We start from the raw sequence: 15569 nt of genomic DNA on the forward strand, positions 1-15569 counted from the left end.
TTTGTATATAGATCTATACTAGATTGGCTATCCTACACCTTGCTGCTCGCTACAGTGGGACTTGCAAGTCTAAGGGTGCCAAACGTCATTTCTTACGGCGTCTTACATCGTCGTTTTACTAGAGTCGGTAGCAGGATACAGGCCGATCACATGGTACTTTAAATAACAATTAGTTTAAAGTAGTTAGTACAGCAGTAGTTACTTAATACAACACTACAGTACTATTTTATTTTCCCTTTACATTTACTTTGTGATATTCACACAATAAACAATAATGTAAGAAATATATTTTTGGTTAATAATAGTCAGATTTGGTAAAATACACACTCTTACAAGAGACACACACACAGACACTAGATGCCTTGGTAGAAGGCTACTTTTAGTAGGAAACATAGGGTTTTCTAGGAGAGTACAAACAAATACAAACTTTTACAAAACTTATACATTACAAACATCTTACAAATGCTTTCATACAAGCACATACACTAATATACTTATGATCTCACCAGCTTTAAAGCTGATAAACTCTTTCAAAATAACTTGTATTCTCAGGTCACCAGTAGACAGGTACCGGTGCCAGGTTCTGAGAAGATGGGGCTCGTTCAAGACTCATCTTTTATTTTTGATGTATATTTTTGGTGTCTATATAACTTGACAGAACACACTTGTATGAAATTATATTATTAATGCAATGGATGATGTTGTTGCTTGTTTACTACTTTGCATTGTTGTGATACTGAACATGACGTCCTCCACCCCCGGACGTTTCCGCCGTTCCGGTTTTGGGGTGTGACACTGTTCTGTGAGCATTAAGCTCTTAATCCTTTAAGATGTGCATTGGGACTTTCCAGAATACCATATCTAGTCTAAAGGAGCATAAAAATCATATCTTTTCGGTCATGCATGTCTCATGCATGACTTAAACACTAGTTAGGTCAAAAGATGGGTGCAAACATCAAGATTCAAACTTGGAGTCCAAAACTTGCACCAAAATCCAAATCCAAGGGTTCTAATACAGCAAATGACTCAATGGTCTGTAAAGTTGCCAACTTTATGGACTTCATGCATGATAATCCAGGATCCCATGAAAAGAAGGAAACCATAACCTAGATCTAGCAAGCTTAACTCAAAAAGATAGGATCTATATGACTTACAGAAGCTCACAAGCTCAGAAAATCCACAAGGAAGGGTTTATCTCGTCAAAAGGAACCACCACAAGAGCTTCTTCTTCTTCTTCTTCAAGGAAAACAAAACACCATTAACACACCAATACCACCAACAATGGCTCAAGGACTAAAGAGGGCTGAATCTAGGGATTTACAGTGACTTGGGAGTGAAAGAGGCTGATGATGGGCGACCCTAGCCTCCTTATTCCGTTTTATACTCGATTTTTAGGTTTTGGAACCATCAGGCCTGGCTCATGTCGTGAGATCGTATGCCTCACGTCGTGAGGTTCGTGAACACGGGTCAAACGGTCAATGGTACTACTCACGTCGTGAGCCTCTACTAAATGCAAAAATTAATATTTTTAATACCTCAGGATTCGAATGTTATAATTATGCAAAGTTGATGTCTCATTTTATGGAGCTAAGATGCTAGAATTGGACCTTGGGGTGTTTTTAGCCATGCAAAGGCTTAAAGCCTTCAACTTTATGGGTTAGGACCTTAATATGATGATATTTTGTGGATTGGATGATAAGTTCTGAAGTGATTAAGTCATTTGTCCAAAGGGTTATGATCAGGCCATTACGCGGGGTGTACTCCTGGGTACAGAGAGCGTACTGGCTGCAAGCCCGTTTCCGAATCGAGCGTGTCATAGGGCGTACGATCCTGGTACGTCAAGCGTACACTAGGCTGGGCCAAAGGAATTGTGGGCTTGGGTCTTTGGGCTATGTTTCGTTTGGGCTTGGCCCCTTAACTCCTATGGATAATTTATGGACTTTGGGATTTCTTAGATGGGCCATATTGGGCTTTGGGTGCCACTTAGGAAATTGGGCCTTTAGGGAGCAAATGGGTTGGGCCTTGATTTTTGGGCCAAGTAATGGTCTTTTACCCTGGATGTTGGGAAAGTGTTCTAGACTCCTGGTTTTGGATTAAGACCTAATTAATCGAGTATTGTTGATGATGTTAGCGCGGGGATTTTCCAGATCAACAGACTGAGACTTTATCTGAGAGACTCAGCAGCCTGAGGTGAGTGTCCTCACTGTGTTTAGCTGGTTGAAGGCACCAATGTCGGACCATGGAATATTATGTTTAGGATGTTAGTTGCCTGCGTGACTCTTGCATGTGTTATGTGTTTATATGTATATCGGGCAGGGACTGATGATTATGTTGTATGCTATTTATATTTGTGATTTTTGCATGTTCTTATATGCTTGTATGTATACCGGGCGGGGCCCAATGCCAGGCGGGGCCTGATGACTGACAGATATGTTCCAAGCGGGGCTCGATGTCGGGCGGGGACTGATGACGGGCGGGGCCCATTATATGTTTGATATGTATGGTATGTGGTATTTTGGGGAACTCGCTAAGCTTTGTGCTTACAGTTTTCAGTTTATGTTTCAGGTACTTCAGGATCGAAGGGGAAGAGCCCGGGATGATTGCAGTGTACACACCACATCGTTTTGCATTTTATATTACATTGATGTATTTGGATGATTATTGATACACTTTTATTCACTATGTTTCTATGACGTTGTTTGGATAATGGTTTTATTAATTTAAAAATTAAAATTTTTAGTCTTAATTTTTGGGATGTTACAATGACGTATATCCCCAAATTTAAAAAGCTACCATTTAGAACAAGCTTTTGAGAAGAATGTAAATTTCCCCAAGAGTAGCATTCAGCGAGCAACGATCACCGGTGACAAAACAATAGAGTCAACATCAGTGTATGCGATATGCAACGGAAGGATATGAGGGATTTTGGTGTATCACACTATTGTATTGTTTCAATAATAGATCACTTACACAATGTTGCGAGGTATCATCAATGTATGGTTCTATACGCTGAATCATTTACCACTTTTATTAGAAGAATAATTTGGGAGGGAATGGTATGATCCGTGTAATACATTCCAGTACGAAATGCACCCATCGACATAGAATGTCAAATTTTTATCAGTGTATGGATTATATAGTGAATCATAAAATTCTTTGTTAGAAGATTTGTAGGGAAAGAGTGGGTAGGTCTGTGTAATATATCATGGTACATGATATACCCATTGACACAAATTTTTCAAGTTCTCATCAACGTCTGGTATCACGGTACATGATATACCCATCAACACAAATTTTTAAAGTTCTCATCAGCGTCTGGTATCTGAAGGGTTTTGAGCACTCTAACAACCTTATGGTGCACATGCAACCCTATATGCTTTGGATCTATGTTTTCTCTAATTATACATGCAGTTTGATTTTCCAAAGCATGCATCCTAACTAGCATACAATTTGACAATTGAACAATATAACTAATTAGATAACTTACCTCTTAGTAGGACTTGTAGTTCTTGGCCTTCAAAAGCTTTAGCACCTCAAATATGATGCCTCTAATGTGTCACAAACACCAAATATAAGAGGAGGCTAATGAGAAGTGACTAGCTATCACAAAAATCGGTTATCACTCTTCTAAAAAACACATAGACCGATTTTAGAGGCTAAGGGACTCATTTTATAGTGTGGCAAAGACTAGGGTTACATCCATGCAAACCATAATGCACCATGACCTTTCATATTACTTAGGCTCCATGGGTTAAACGTCCATGGACTATCCATGGACTATCATATTGGTTTAGCCCATCCAAAATAACCATGGATCATTGGTCCACACTATAAGAATCATTGGTTTACTTAATCAGTCCCCGTATATTTAATTAGTCTCTTTTGATCACTAAATTAATTCCAAATTAATTCTTGATCAAGACAAAAATATAATATGATTTCATATTAATATATTATACTTGTAATATATTAATAAATCATAAATAACCTCTTCTCAAAAGTCCATCCTATCAAATTGCACTGGTGAAGGCAGCCCAAAAGGACCATGCTACTCTCAGGTCAAGTACATACCAATTATAGTTATTGGCTTAGACACCTAATCCAACAGTATCATATGTTGAATCATACAACTTTAAAGAAGAAAGATAAGGTAAGAAGGGGTTGGTGTGTGTGATAAACTACGGTACAAAGCTTAACCATCAACACAAAATTTCAAACTTTTATCAGTGTATGGTATCGTACAATCAATCTTCAAGTTTTATGATAAAATACTTATTGTGAGAGAAAATGATGTATCGGTCATACTGAGGTGTAATCAGTGTGAATCATAGACAATTTCTAACTTATCAACGAAGAGTGGTTCAACTCTCAGCATCATAGAGTTACTTTTATAGTTTTAGTCTAGAATCAATGATTCACCATCAATTCTTTTTATATGGTACATGACACAATAAAAAAAATAAACAAAAAGAAACAGTAAAAAAATGTAAAGGTCAAAAAAATGAAAAAAAATGTAGCTTTTTCAGGAAGATCATAAAGACGCGATATGGTGTATCTTTTGAATTGAATGTTCATAAAGTACTTCAACTTTCCAAAAATCCTACCACACCAAATTTTGTCTATAAAAGAAAGACAAATTAGCACTCATTTCATACCCCTAAACACATCAAAATATATAGATTTTAGCACTAATATTAAGGAAGATATGTTATTACCCTTTGAAGTTGAGATTATCCTAATGGATTCAAAGCTTCATATTTATCATGATGAGAAGCGATCTGAAGCAACACAGTCTTTCTAACCAACGATTTAAGAAGTTCTGATCTTTGTAACCTTCGAGTTATGAAAGTCAGCAGGAGAAGACTTGAAGGAACAAAGTATTATGACCTACATAATGAGAGGCACAGATCAATGTTTTGACAATGAATACTTTGGATCTTAGTTGAGGTTTGGTGTAGCAATGAGAATGTCTACATAAATTAGACGTGCTATGATCATTATCTTTACCTGACCATGTCTCAACTGTTTAGTGGTCCAGGATAAGGCAAGGAGATCATTCAAAACATTTTGTCCAGACACAATTCTTTCTTATCATGTGTCGACACTAAGGCGCTCAGTGTCTATCACCATAATCATCTTCTTTACGCTGAAGAAAAGATGCAGATCCTTCGAGAATGGTTCGAAAGACTAGACTCAATGATAATATCTTGCAACAAATGGTGTGAATAAATAGGCAAGCTGGTATTTTCTAAAGAGAGACAGAATCCATGTCAGCATTAAATTCAGAAGATAAATGATCTTGAGACTTGAAAATTGAGAGAAAAGAAAACACTAGTGATTAATAATTAGAGAAATGTATGCATGCAAGGTATACTCCTTTGGTAAAAATGAAAGCTTGGTTTTCCTAAAGAAAAAGACTTGTTTTTTTAGTTTTGTATTTTTTGAAGCAAATCAATAAAGCACTAAAAATACAAAGCAATAAATGTCTATGAAGCAAAAAACAGATCAAGCACATAAACGACATTTTTCTTGATAGTAGTGAGCAAGATTGAATTCTTTGAATCAGTGATGTTTCCTTCTTTCTCGTTGAAGTAAACCTTGTAGCCAGCGTCACAAAGTTGACTGATAGATATAAGGTTATGTCTCATACCTTTGACATAAGAAGCATCCTTGAATTCCATGGTCTTGCACTGAATCGATCCAAACCCCTTAGTTCTTCCTTTGTTGTTGTCTCCAAACGTCACCATAGGGCCATATTTTTCAACATAATCACTCAGGAGAGACTTACAACCTGTCATATGCATGTAGCATCCGCTACAAATATACCAAAAATGCTCCTTACCCTATAGTGCTAAGAAACAAATTAGGACACACTGACCCATTTTTCAACGAGTCTTTTCACTAAAGAAAAAACATCATAACAGGCATTGGGAAGACAATTTTGTAAGTTATTCTTTTTGGTCCATTTCTTATTTCTTAAATGAAGATTGTAGCTTCTCTTGGTGTCTTCACCAAAAGTGCATTCACTGATTTTATGAGAAGTATCTCCACAACGATAATATACCCTTACCCCTTGTTTTATTTTTAATTTTTGTTAGCACTTTTCAAAATTTGAGTTTCCAATGAGTTATGACCTTTTCATGAATTTTTGAACACACCCTGGAAATGAAGGATTTGTCCGTGTGACAGAATGTGGAGGGGGCGTGAGACCTGATGTACACAAAGATTCATCAGTGTCAAAGGAATGAGAATTATCAGTGTGTAATGCCCGCAGATTAGGGTTGGTCAATTCATGGATAATAAGCGTAAAAGTGAATTTTTGGTTGAAGGTTATTTAGGATAAATAATCTTAACCAAAGTTATAATGTATGTGACAAGGGCTCTGTACATATAAAGAATGTTGAAATCCGACTTCGTATGAAGAAGTTATGCTTCTTTGAAGTTTCTCGATTAAACCGGCACGACTCTACGTATCGTTAAAAGTGATTTTTTGATAAATTTCTTTTTAGCCTAAGAGGTCTAAACAAAAGTCATAGTAATCATTAAACCGAGAGCGTGCATGTTATCTCGTACGTATCGTATAAAGAAGTATACGACCCAAAAATCGAAGTAGAGATCGGTTCATTGTAAGGAAAAACAATCTAAACGAGAGTTGACTATCTCGTCCATATGGTTTCGTCGATAGAAATACAGTCGAGAACGGATATCATATGAGAAAGTTATGAATTTTTAACAGACTTTAACAGTCTAAGCCTGTTAAAAATATAGCTTTAAAAATAAAGTCAAAACCACTCGACGGAGTCTAAATGAAAGTTGTAGATCTCGTCGAGAGCTTTCCAGGGATATAAAGAATGACGAAAATAGAGCTCGTATAAAGAAGTTACAATATTTTTAAAATATAGAAATTCGCATGTGCACGAAGTGCGCCACGCGCACCGATGACGTGGCACTCTACGGGGTGACACGTGGCAGTGTCAGACACCCCTCTCTTCCGAAGATAAGGTGATGTTTCCCATGGAAATGGTGACACGTGGCGGCGTCTAGAAGAAGGAGGAGTGGACGGATCAACATGCGACACGTGGCACTAGGTGGGAGGAGCCTGCAGAATAAGAGTGTGCGGCGCGCCTCTTGTCTGTGGGCGGTGTGCCTCCCAAATCTTTATATATAGCTACCAATTTCTTTCTCATTTCCTACCCATTTCACTTCCAATCACTCTCAAAACCCCTCTGCTTCTTAGGTCCGATTTTCTTGGGATTCGTGAATGTCTTAGCTAGGCTCTAAAGTAGCTAGGAACCCGACATCATAGATCTTGCGGTTTCGGAATTCTGTCTGCTCATTTTCCCAGTTTTCTTAAAACCCCCTATAAGTTAAGCTACACTCTTTCTTTTCAGTGTAACTTATATTTATGGTCATAAGTCGTTATTATAAACCTATAAATAAGATTTATCAGTAACTCCATGTCGTTATATTGATTGATCTACTTATGGGAGTGATGTCTAGGCTGGATTTAGTGAGGTGTTTAAAGTGGGATTTCCAAACAGTATACTTTGTATACCAAACGGACCCTACCTTCAATATGATACTACCTGGTTATTCCTTATTTAGATCTTGAAGTAAACTTTGGGATTACTGAGGAATCTAAACCCTTAGGATAATGGTTCCATGAAGTGTGAAATTAGACTAAGACTTAGCGTTATGTACATCTAGATCTGTTAGAAAAAGGTGTAAGGCGAAGCTCTGCCCAATTCACTAATCACCAGAAACTTTGTCAAGTGAGTGCATAATCCCTTTCACGAACATGATTTAATACAAGTATTAATTAAAATATTAAATATTTGCTGGAAGTCGTATGTGAATTATGTGCTTATTGCCTAGATTATATGTGAATTATGTGCAAATTCTGACAGAATGCGAGCTTAACCCTTTTCATCAAAGACAAGTTTAGAACAATCAAGTATCAAGAACAAATGGAAAATCAAGAACAAACTATCATTATTTAAGTCAGATTCTAAATTACAAAATCAACTTGAATGATGGATATTTAAAATTAAAGAAGAATAAGAGCACAGTGGGTATACTAGTGAAATCGGAAATCAACATGAAGTATAATCGGAAATCAACATGAAGTATAATCGAAAATCAAAGAATCGAAAATCAATGAATAAATCAAATGGAAAATCCATGTGAAGAATCGTAAATCAGTAGCATTCAGAGGAAGAATTGCAAGCCATATTCTTGATTCAATTGAGCAAACTTGATCCTAAGTGTTAAACAACATAAAAGATATCGTTTGAGAAAAGTAAGAAGATCTAAAACCATAAAACCTGACATCAAAGATCTCAAAACAGGAAATCCGCAATATGTTCGGTTTTGGGAGTTCACATGTATTTTTTAGGTAATTTCTTTGGTTCTAGCAGCCTACACCTGATCAGAAGTGTTAAAAGGCTTACAAATCATCATTAGCAAGATATTAAGAGTGCTTAACACCCACTAAAACTGACAACAAGGCTGCTACAAACAGAAAACCCGCAAGGGTTTACAGAATTCACTATTATACACTCGAATCAATTAAATATGGTTTAAAAATGTGTTCTTCATATCATATTCTGTAAGAATGAGTTTACTGAACCTGTTCATTTGGTGAGAATTTGAATACTACAAAAAACTTGTGGATTTACTAATCATGTTTCCATCTTTCTATCAACAAGTTTTTTTTTAACATAATTGATTTGCTAAGAATTCAAAGAGGGAAAATAAGAAAAAGTGAAAATTAAGAAACATGGGAAAATTAATTTATCGGGTTTTAAACGCATCAGACATTTCAACAAGTAACTAATTATGCCAATACTCTTTATATTGTTGCTTAATTGATGGACTTTTTTTTCTTCTGAAATTGATGCCAGATCAGTAAAAGAATTTGAAAAAAAAGAAAGAGATTAGAGTTTTGTTAACAGAAAATATATGGGAAAGAAAGAGGGTTTTACTATACCGGACCGAAAATGGTGTCGATTTAGGATTCCAACAATGGTGGCGGTGACAACGTTTGGTGGAGAGACGGTGTTGCATAGTGGCAAAATCGAGAACAACGACGGCAAACTATATTCCTCGGAGGAGCTCCGAACACAACCAATCTAAAGAACCGGCAGTGAGGAGGCGATAATGAACATTGTAAGGGGTGGTTTGGGTTTAAAAATCGCCAAACTTTGACCATGAATCTCTGTACATTCGATGGAGGGGCTTAGGGTTTTGAGACGAGATGATTTTGTGATTGACGACTGACTGATAAAGGGATGTTGGTTTTGTAGGGTTTAACTAATTAAGGAGAGATTAACTGAATTATTTTTTACCATAATTAGATATACTAAGTTTACCATTATACCCTTTTTTAATTTATTTAATGATTTATTATTTCCTGAATTCTCATTGGTGCATACATGAACACAATAGTTGCTAGAAATATTTGAACCTAACTCTCTCTCTCTCTCTCTCTCTCTCTCTCTATATATATATATATATATATATATATATATATATATATATATATTGTGTTATGTGCGAACCAGATATGGTTCTATTTTATGTTAGGATTAAATAGATAACATAGTATAATAGTATTAAAGGTAGCATTTCAAAGAAGATAAAAGAATAATAATACCCAATGCTCTATAGAGATTATAGATACACTAGAATTAGGTTAGTGTCACTTAAGAATAAAGTTGGTATTAAGGTTGGTTACAGACATTCTAGTCTAGGGATAAACTTAGACTCAGAGAAGGTACCTAACTCAATTAAGTTTGATATTAGGTAGTCCCACTAGGAGAATGTGCGTAACCTAGGAACGGAGAGTAAAGTTCTATTCTATGACACTATCAGGTGTCGATGTATGGTAGCTCCATACGGGATGACCATAAATGGTGGGTCCTGATCAGGCAACTATTAGGAGTATGTTTGGTCACCCCATAGAGTAGTTGAGAACACTTGATCATTGTAGAAGGTCTTGTGAATTACATTGCTAGTGTGAGCTCATTACTCACAGACGTAGATGAATTGGAAAACCATATTCATCAGATACTCTGACGACCCATAAGCCTTTATGACTTACACCGGCAAAGGAAACCCCTAGCCATGTAGTCAATATTTTAACGGTTCATCAGGCGAGATAATTTCTCCTTGATAATCTTGGACTAGGATATGTGAGGATCTATATGAATAGATAAGTAGGAATGTAAGACAATATGGATTTAGTATGATAACGGTTGGTTTTGCAGGTCTGATAATTAAGGAATATTATCATATAAATATTGTGGGATAGAATATCTCACCAGGTTTCCTCAACCTGACCCACTCAGTTTGTATGCATATTAGTTATCAAGACTTAAGCTACTGAAACTTGATTAGGAAACAAAGTGATTAAGAGACAACCCGCAATAGTATTCAGTACCATCAAGTCTTTACGTTGTAAATTATGTATTTGTATTGATTTTGACATCCTTAGAGTTTTAACATTTTGGAAACAAAAATTTGTAATCAAAATGAGTTTTTGTACTGGGATTTTCCGTAAATATAAATAAATGATTTTTAAAGCGTGAAGAAAAGTTTTAATTGGTTCTGAAAATTAGAGGATGTCACACAGTGTCATGACGGTTAACATTACATTCTGAGGACTTACTGAGTATCTCGCGAGTGGAGTGAAATTCATCATTAGAAATGAGCAACTTGAGATAAATTTCAGTGGTTGGGGTAGGATTGTCAAAGGCAGGGTTTCTAATAGTAGGATCTAATGCAGTTAGACGGGTAATGCAAATAGTGACACCATCAGGGTTAGTCGTACAGTGTTTACCAATGAGATATTTATTTATAAACGAGTGACTAACAAACCTAGACTTAAAATCTTCCTTGAGGTCATGAGAGGGAGGAAAATTTTTTCGGTTTCAATATGTTTATAAAAGTTGACAACCTCATAAAAATTTCCGCCAAGAATTTTCTCACACTGATCAGGCATCTAGGTGTATTATATTATTTAACTTGTGGTGAGAGTGAGCCCAATTATTCACGATACCTTGAAGATGATAGGATTTAGGTAAAACAAATAAACTTAAAAAACCCTTAAGTTCACATGCAGCCTAAAGAATCTATGTTTTCACTATTGAATCTATAACTAAGAACATCATATAACAAACCCTAGAAACCCTAGGTTATTTTCGAATTACCAAAGAAGAGTTTAGGATTACATACCTTATTGTTATTATAGTAAATAACAAGAATCCTTCACTTGTAGATCTCCTGGAAGCAAGCACCATAATTTTCGTGCCTCTAATTGTTCACACCCAAGCTAGTAATAAGGAGGCTTAAGAGAGAAAGGGGAGAGGGGATAGTAGGATTTTCGGCTATCTCTTAAGGAGAAGGAGTGGCTGAAAATTAGAGGTCTAAGGGTCTTTATATAGTGGCACAGCAAACCCTTGATAACCGTGATTTGAATATTAAATTAATATTTCAAATATGGTATTTATCTCATTCCTTATTTATCCACATGGGTTCCATCCCGAGGGTTGGAAGGTTCTGGAGCCTTTTGTTCAACTATTAAACAATTACACTTTACACCCTGCACTTTTAATTAATTCCATTAATCCCAAAATTAATTCTAATTAATTTATGATCAATTATTAATTAAATAATAATTTTATAAATAATATATTATTTTCATAATATATTAATAAACTATTTATTTCAATTTATTAATCACATAATAAATTAATCTCTCTCTCTCTCTCTCTCTAAAAGTCATCTTGTCCAATTGCTAGGTTTGAGGGCAACCCAAAAGGACTGTGCTACTATCAATTCAAGTGTATACCAATTATAGTTATGGGCTTAGAAATCTAATCCAACAGTCTCCCACTTGGATAAGTCTGTAACTATAACTGCCAGTATAACTTCTGAATCAGTCAGTAAATTAAAGCTTCCAAAACTCGTTGCCGAACTCTGACCTAGTCAGTTACGTGTGCTAAGATATGTGATCATATAATCCTCTGTTCTGCAAGATATCATTTAGACATGAGACATTCAATAGAATCAATCTCATTGTCCAAGACTTTGTTTCCCAATTTCTGATTTGTGATGACACAGGACTTCTAATCGAACACATCAATTTAGTACTGGCTGGGCCCAACACTATAAGTCAACACCAAATCACCGAGGGGCCCAAATATATCGCTTTTCCCATTAGGGAAAAAGGAACGAACAAAATTTGACTCATATGCTTGCATATTTTACTCATCAAACCATGTATGACAATACTTTTTATAACATCAAGTTACTGATGCGTTTACACACTACCAATGTACAACCGACTTGTGAATTACAACTCATATATATTCGTTTCAAGATCATAAGATATTATCGTCTTTGAATTACTCGTGATGGAATCCATGATGTAATTATCTGAGCGTGGGTTTATCAAATACTTAAATATCCATTTCTAAGTAATCATGAGCATTGCAACAATACTATTGCTATGTCTAACTCCCTTAGACAATCTATAATCCAATTCATGACAGTCTTAATTCACTACTTACTTCCAAAAGTACGACCGACTGTGGAATTTTGAATAATCATATTATTCGGGAAGTAAAACATGCAAAATGAAACATAAGAATAAACAATTGACAAAAGGCAGTAAAGAAAATCATAAATAATTCTCCATTATTTAATCAACAAAAATCAATTACATTTATTTTGTTACAAGTTTCAAACTAACTATCTAACTACTAAAACTAATATCATCTCTCAGACCAATGCTCCTAGCATGCTGACTATGCTTGACCCTACTCGGAGCCTTCGTCAAAGGATCTACAAGATTCTCTTCTGATGATACCCTCTTCACGATGAGCTGACATTCTTCTACTATATGTCTCTTGTAATAGTACTTTCTGTCGATATGTCTAGAATTTCCATGATCTCTTGGTTCCTTAGTCAAGGCAACCACTCATTCATTATCACAGAAAAGTTCCATTGGCTCCTGAATGTTCGGGACAACTCTGAGGTCACCGATGAAATTCTTCATCCAAGCCGCTTCCTTTGATGCTTCACTTGCAGCTATGTACTCTGATCCGCAGGTTGAATCAACCACCGTGTCCTGTTTGGAACTCTTCCAAGTTACTGTTCCACCGTTAGAATGAACACCCAACCCGACTGAGAATAAAAGTTTTCTCTATCTGTTTGAATGTTGGCGTCACTGTACCCACTCACTCTCATTGTATCACTGCCACCAAGGACTAGAAGCATGTCCTTCGTCCTCCACAAATAGTTGAGAATGTTCTTAACCGTTGTCCAATGAGCCTTACTGGGATTTCCCTGATATCGACCGAACATGCTCAAGGCAAAGGACACATCCAGTCGAGTACATGTAATAACGTACATGGTCGAACCTACAGCCGAAGCGTAAGGTACCCGACTCATATCAACTATCTCTTCATTTGTACTAGGGCTTTGAGTCTTACTCGATTTGGTATTGATCTGGATAGGTAGCTCTCCTTTCTTGGAATTTTCCATTGTAAACCTCTTTGGTACTTTATCCAAGTATGTACTTTGACTAAGTCCATTTAGTCTCTTATTTTTATCTCTCAAGATTCTTATCCCAAGAATATTGGCTGCTTCTCCAAGGTCTTTCATGAAAAAACACTTTCCAAGCCCAGACTTAACTTCTTGTAAAGTTGGAATGTCGTTTCCCATGAGTAGTATGTCATCGACATACAACACCAGAAAAGTCACTATACTCCCACTAGCCTTGATATACACACATGACTTATCTTCACTCCTAGAGAAACCAAACTCTTTGACTTTCTCATGGAAGCAAAGATTCCAAATGCGAGATGCTTGTTTCAATATGTGACAACCGTCAAATTTCGGTCAAGTCAAAGTCAAACAAAGTCAACAAGTCAAACCGGTCAACTCCAATAACCCTTGTATGTTAGGGTTTACGTTATGTAATCACTATACAATTCGCTATTTTAATGAGAAATCACCATTTGGAAAGTTCGTGTGTTGAATTTCCTAAGTCTCAAATGCAGTAAACACTGAACCTAAACGATAAAACATTATTGCACACTCATCGGGAGTGTGTACGACACTAAAACACGGTTTAACGGGGTTTACGAACCTTGCGTTGTGAAGCCGGACACTCAAATTAATCACAAACGAAACCTCTCTAAATCATTTTCACTCTATCTCTTTCGATTTGAAATCTCTCCCAAATCTCTCTCAAAAGTTCCCATAACTTTTTGGAATCATTCGGGCCATCCCGACCCTTAACCGGGTCAAAAACCACTTGAAACGGGGTAAAAACGGGTAAAATAACCTTAAGGAACCAAAACCCTCCTATTAGAAGCGAAGCCTCTTAGAAGCCTCTCATGACCGAAGCCTCTCATGAGAAGCCTCTCAGGACCGAAGCCTCTCATGAGAAGCCTTTCAGGACCGAAGCCTCGCATGCGAACCCTCTCAGGTTCGGCTCCATGCGAGAGGTCTCGCAGACAGCCCCATTTCACCCGGTTTTCGACTACGACTTCGTTTTAACTCCGTTTTTCATTATTTTAACGTGGGATTTTCACCCAAAACTTTATTTTATAAACTAAGGCCCCAAAATATATAAATCTCCAGGGTTTTTATAAAAATATATTAAAAGAATTAGTGGTTGAACTAATTATTGAGGGAATATTTGGTTTTCCTTAATTTATGGCAAAAGCAAACCACCACCACCTCACTCTATGATCAGCCACTCTTTCCCACTACTCCTTGTCACCTTAGTGGACCTTTACACCCAATCTCCAGCTCTTCCCACGTTCTAAGAGCTGGAGGATTGATCCTCTCTCCTCATTCTCCATAAAGTTATTTCATTCTACACTTAGCAACCAAAGGACACTCTCCAAAATTCTCTCATCTTTTCTCTCAACTTCAAGAACTTCAAGGCTTTCTTCAGGGATTTCTTTCTTCAATTAGTAAGTATCTTCATCATTCATATAATTATTACACTCCATTCTACTCAAATCATTGATATCTTACACAAATTCCATCTTATTCGATGTTAGATTCTCGAATCATCAAGACATCTTCTTAGTGTTCTTGAGTTGAACACTTCCTCTCTCTCACTTTCATCTACTGAAACCATATAGGGTGAGTTCATACCCCTACATTTACATGTTTTCTTAAGTTTTAAGGGGGGAATACAAGTAAAATCATCAAGAACACAATTAAACTTTTCCTAACAAATTACATCAGAAAAGATGGACTTTAATCACGGACTGTTTTGGTCAACTTAAATATTTTAGTTTTCAAAACTGTTCCAGGTGCAAGTAGTTCAAACTCTTAGCTTTAAAATTGCTACTTGCACATCTCCATATTATGTTTCTACAATTTATGGTAATTTTTACAAAACTGCCTATCATTTCAGAGGCAAACCCGGTCCAGTCTGTGATTATGGACATTTTCACCTCTGTTAGAGATCACTAAAAATCATGATAAAATTTACGAACAAACTAGACTCATATTCCAAACTCTCAGAATTTGCGGATTTGGAT

Source organism: Lactuca virosa, chromosome 7, assembly GCF_052849685.1.
Source record: "Lactuca virosa cultivar CGN04683 chromosome 7, Lactuca_virosa_CGN04683_v6, whole genome shotgun sequence".
Taxonomy (NCBI): domain Eukaryota; kingdom Viridiplantae; phylum Streptophyta; class Magnoliopsida; order Asterales; family Asteraceae; genus Lactuca; species Lactuca virosa.